Below are 6,000 nucleotides of genomic sequence, written 5' to 3'. Positions count from 1 at the left end.
TCCTACTTCTCACAAGCAGTCAGGAAACAGACATCCATTTTGGCTTCATATCCCCAAGAAAATTAGCAAATCGTATTTCTGGCACACGGGTTAGCAGAGGGGTCCATCACCTGCTCACGGGATCATTGGGTGTCCTCTTGCTGGGCACAACCCTCCAGTGAATAGGAAGGTTGTGCACCTCACTGGCACCTCACTGCCCTTGGGGTTCAGGGAGCAGGAGCTGAAATGTGCCCTCAGTGGGCAGCTCTTGCTGAGACCTTAGCAACTGCTTGGAGAACTGTGCAAAGGGATGATGAGAAAGAATCCACTTTGTTTGAGCTTTATTTTAGAAGAAAACTGTTTGCTTTTGAAAAAAAGTTATTAACCAGTGAAAAAACCCTAAGTTTTCTTTTGTTCATCCATTGTTTCAATTACAGTCTTCCTTTTCTAATTAGAAAGTTCAGTGTTAACTTTCGTTACTACACAGTCCCATTTTTTAACAACACCCCTTTTGGATTTTTAAACATGCTTGGTCATGCTCAAGCAAATGCCTTTCTTAGCTGCTATTATGAAGTGGTAGCTAAACTGTCATTAGTACAGATTATTAGTCACTGTTATTAGTACAGATTTATATAAGAAATGCAGGTGTGATCTTTGTGCCTCGAAGTCTTGTCCCACCCACTTGATGTATCTATTTGCTTAAGTGTGAGACTTCCAGTAAATAATGTCAATGCTTTGTATTGTCCCATATTTAGGCCTATTTATTGCTATTTTTGATAATGAAATAATTTCCCTGATAAACTACCTCCCTCTATTTGTTACATAAGTGAAGAACAAGATTTGGGTATTTTTGTTTCCTTGCTTTCACTTACATTAGACCAATGATTCAATAGATTAACACAGAGTAACAAAATAAACAGGCTTGCACTTACATATTGCTCAGCTTCCACCTTCTTCACAAGTGGCTGTCTTCAATTCTTCTTGATTGTTTCTAAGTGGAAGACCTAATTCAAATTCCAATTCATATGTTGACAGCAAAAAGTACCAAACATGAAAGAACTATTTCAGTTATTTAGTTATAGTGCCATAACTGTTTCTAAATGTTATTGGAAATCGAGGCTGAGGATTACATCCAATCTATTTTAACTCAAGGTCAGTTGTGGCTTAAAATCAAAAGGATACCAAAAGTCCCCTAAATACACTTAGACTGTCAGTACTGGAATGGTGCTCATCATCTGAGGAATGATGGTCTTGAGGAGTCTCTCAAACTGAAATAGTGAGGAGGCAAAAATCCTAGCTATTTAAAAAATGGAATGTGTGAGTGGGATTATATGATAACATTCTCTGTGCCTGTTAACCTTTTGATAATAAAATTATTTGAAATTTAAGCCAACCCTACCAGAATACTGGCATATATAGTCAATGAAACCTTGCCTGCTGCTCTACTGGAAATAATTAGAGATCAGATACTTTAACTGTGGCTGCAAAGCAGCCTGAAGTATGCTGACCCAAATAAAAGGAGAGTTTATTATGGTAAATATGATGAGATTGCTACCATCCATGGTAAGATTTGCTTCCTCATGACTGTAGATGGAGCCCTAACATAAGTAAATACTCTCTTGGCAATACAAGTTTGGAATTTCATCGAATATATTGAGGCTTTTCAGCATTTTTATGTATTGAGATTTTAATTTTCAGAACAAACAATGTGAGAGGCCCACTGTTTTTCTGGTTTCTCAATATGCCAAACTGATTCAGCTCTCCTCAAAAATCCAGGAAGAAAGAAAAGCAGTTGTTCAACTTTTATTCTGTCCTGCAATTATCACCTAATCTAACCTTCTCTAACAATTTCTCTGCTTAAGGGCACCTCTAGGGTTGTCAGACCAGCTGAATTCATTTAGAAAATGAAATCCAAACCTGGCTAGTCTTATTCATCCCCTGCACCCATTATTCCTTTCATAATTTTATGCTACTGTACTAAAAGGCAAGGCAACAGCATATTTTGTGGATTTTATTGTATTACATATAAAACATACTGCTGAAATATGACTGTAAGTTTCTTGGTGAAGAAGGAGGGGTCTCAGCACCATCTGACTGAAAGATGTTAGATAAAAGAGGAGCTATTTATAGGAGTAAAATATATCTACAGTTTTTACTGTGGCTAACAATACAGGGTTCACCAGTATAATTAATACTTTCCTTCCTAAAACTCACTTGTTCAAAAAACAAAGTATTTTGTGATTCTTTGCAGCAAAACTAAACTTTCACAAAAGAAATAAGTGGAAATATAAAAACAAGGTAGTCTTTCATAGTTGTCCAGACATTTTGTTTCACACTTTAAGAAACAATTGGTATCACAAATGATCTGGAAGTTAAATAGATATGCAAGGACTGTTGGTATTGGATTGGTATTTGGCATCTAGGACTGAAAATGGAGAGCTGTAAGAATAACAAACAGTTTTAGAATACTACTACTTCTTTATTATTATTTTATTTTTAAAAGGTAGTGAAAACCTCCATTTTATATCATGGCTGGCAAATCTCACTGGCTCTACAAGCTGCACATCTGAATTTCACATGGCCAAAGGTCACTGTGGAGGGTCAGAGAGAGAAGAAGGAAGGACCAGCAGAGTCACGGGTGGAAGGGGATGTGGGGAGCCTGTGCTGCACTGGGGATGGGACTGGGTCACTTCCCTCCCTCTGCAGCTCACAGCTCAAGGTCTCTGTGAGCCCAATGCCCTCTGCATTGCCAGGGCAGAGCTGCCTGCCAGCCCCCAGACACAGGTGAGCCACAGGGGATTTAAAAGACGAATACTGCAAATACTTTCTGTCCCTTTAGTTATGTGAAATGAATAGGTACTGGAGTTTATTCTGAGACTCAGCTTAACTTCTGCTAAGCATGTGTGAAACTCACAATTTTACATGCAGAATCATCAAAACGCAATCTTTTTAGTACATGTTCATGAAAGTAAATTTCTAATTGTGCAGTAAAGCTGTACAATTATCAGCTCATTTTAGATAATGATGGAAGCAGTGTCTCAATTTGAACCAGGCAGTACTTCCAGGTTCAACACACAGACACTGAATACAGGCACAAAAGTTGAATACAAACTAGAATTCAAACTAGTGCTTAGTTAGGTCAATTACACTTGCTATGCATTTCATACAAATTGTATATTTAATGTTAGTAATTGCCGTGAAGATGATTTTCAGACTGAAAATTATTTGCTGATTCAATTAACATGTTATGTTAATATTAAAGGCTCTTGGGAATATCTAGGTTTATTGCATGCTAATGGATTCTCAGACAATAAATATGATATATCTGATTAATTATAAATAGTTTCTTTCAGTTGGACTTGAATTAAAAAAGGTACTTAAGTACTTAAATGTACTATACAGATTTGCAGCTTAATTTTGTTAATTTGCCTTATTTTGAACCAAATACTTTGTAGTCATTTATAAAAGACAAAATTGTCTATAGGGATTTTTTTTTAACCAAGGAGCTAAATGTTATTTTCTCATCACTCAGAAAATTTGCCTAAATGACTGATAATAACACTCCTCAGCATCTTTAACTTCTGCATTCAATCATAAGACAGAAGTATCTAGTAATTTTCAAATAGAATTCTTTTTTTAAATCAAGGAAAAGCAGCCTGTGCAGAAGAATGATATTAATTTTAGTCTATCCAGATGCTGAACTCTGCTCCAAGCTATACTGTATGAAATAGCAAAGATGTCTGTGTGTTCTATTTAAATACAACTTTTCAGATTCTACTTGATTAAAATAAAGTTGCTTTTAAAAGCTAACCTGTCTAAAAGATGCCCAGTAAATTCCTGTGTGAGCTATTTATTGTTTTGATCTGTAATCACTTATACAATACTAATAGAAGTACATACTGTTTAACATCAAGAGATCTATTTAACTCTCACTCTTTATAAAGATAAATACAGAAATGAGCAGAGAGAAAGCGAAGAAAATAGGTTAGATCTGTCCTATGGTGACAGAATCAATATATTTAAACCAGCACAACAGAGTTCAGAGAACTCCCCTTAGAGCTCCAGTGTTTCTGAGCAGTTATTTCAGCTTCTGCTTCATTACATAGATCACATATGCAAGTAGGGAAACTGGATTTACCTGCAGCATCTTTGGGTACCTGCTGACCCCCAGACTGAATCATTTATCTGCAGCTTTAAAACCCTGCAGCAAACACAGTGCATAATTAGGTGCAACAAGACAATCTCCTATTTCAAGAAATTCATTAGCCAAGTAAAAGAATCCTATAACTAAAACAGTAAGAGCAATTCATTTTATTAAGATCAACATGCTATTTATTTATTTCATAATTCTGCTAAGGTTTTTTAAACATATGACAGTATAATTCTTTTTCTGGTGTTCTGGCTTACATTAGATAACCACTTTTGGGTTTTATGCAAGACAGATGGAAAAATCCATCACTGATTTACTGCACATTTCCACACACAGTCAAACTAATATCTGATCACCCTTGAAGATGTAAAACCCTGCTTGGCAGTGAATACTTCAGCAAATCTCCAAACACATGCATGTGCACAGTCTTGAGGAAGAAAGCTTCTGATAGTCAAAATGCAAAGCAATGCACTGCTGTATGTACTGGGAAAGATAACAAAAAAAAAAAAGGGATTTATTTTCACTTCAGAAACTACTGCAAAGAAACAATTGCAATAAAATTAAAGTACTGCAATAAATACTATGTATAATGGATTCTGAGTTTTATAATTATCCATATGAAACACCTTGAGAACTTTTTCTTTTTTTTCTAATAGCTCTAGAAGACAGCAGTTCTGAATGTTAGACATGAAGATGAATCTTCAGGTGTCAATTCAATCTTTTTAATTCTATTCATTCTTTTGGGTGACTGGTTGCAGATGCCTCCAAGAAAAAATAAGGTGAATACTCTACCTCAGCATTGTTTTCAACTTCTGGTCCTAAACTCCTTTTTTAATATGTTTCCATTAGGTCCACAAAGCTAGTTTTAGTGTTGTCACAGCAGGTGTAATGACCTTTACCCTGTTCCTGTTTTACAATGTGTTTTGTGAGACTCTTGACACTTTACTTGAGACCCCACCAGGAGGAATATACTGCAGAAGTTATTGTCTTCTGAAAGTAAGATTTAATTATTTCCACATTTAATTACAGACAAACTTGATAATTTTCAGTTAATCAGAAATCCATCCTCTCTTTAAGGACACAAGCATTTTTGCTTATTGGGGGAAAAGTAAACAAGAAAACAAAACAGAAGCTGCTAATCCTAATTGGGAAGTTTAACTGCAGGGCAAAGTTCACAGATGGTTTTGCATCCTCAACAGTTTTGTGGGTAATATGGTTAATTTTGATTATATGAAAATGTCAAGACAAATTATCAGGGGAAAAAAACCATCAAAAAGTTTTCTGAGGTTAAATGGCAATAAGGAGACACCTTTCTTCAAGTAGCAGAAGCAAGTATAAACCATTTTGATGAGCACACCCCCTTGAACAAAGGGAGAGCCCTCTGGAACAGAGCATTTGAAAAGCAAAATCATGCCTTTTGATAGATACTTTCTGCCATGAACATAGTAGTTAATCCGTTTTTTTAGCAAGATTAGCTGTCAGATTAACACATCACTGAGGGAGTCAGAGTTAGTCTAAACCAAGGATGTGCCTGAAGAATGATGTGCACCCACATGAAGGAGGCTTTACAGAGGCTGACTTACAACACCGTGGTGGAATGCAAACTCTGCCTTTTTTTTTTTTTTCCCCTTTTTTTGCTAATGCTGACCAGAGCTCTACAAACAGCCTTCTCAATTGCTGCATCATGTTGAGTTGATACAAGCCTTGATGTGGATTTTAAAATCCACATGCAGGCCTTGCATCTGCCACACACATCCATGCATTAACTCCAAGGCCTCTATTGTTCTGGACAATATACATTTATATGTTAAAGAATTTACTTCATCAAACTGCTCCTTAAATATACTGGTTCTATCCATTCAGGAGCATTT

This window comes from Passer montanus, unplaced genomic scaffold (assembly GCF_014805655.1).
Source record: "Passer montanus isolate IOZ18808 unplaced genomic scaffold, ASM1480565v1 scaffold45, whole genome shotgun sequence".
NCBI classification, from domain to species: domain Eukaryota; kingdom Metazoa; phylum Chordata; class Aves; order Passeriformes; family Passeridae; genus Passer; species Passer montanus.
The sequence above is the reverse complement of the archived record's forward strand: the minus strand, read 5'-3'. Positions refer to the sequence as shown.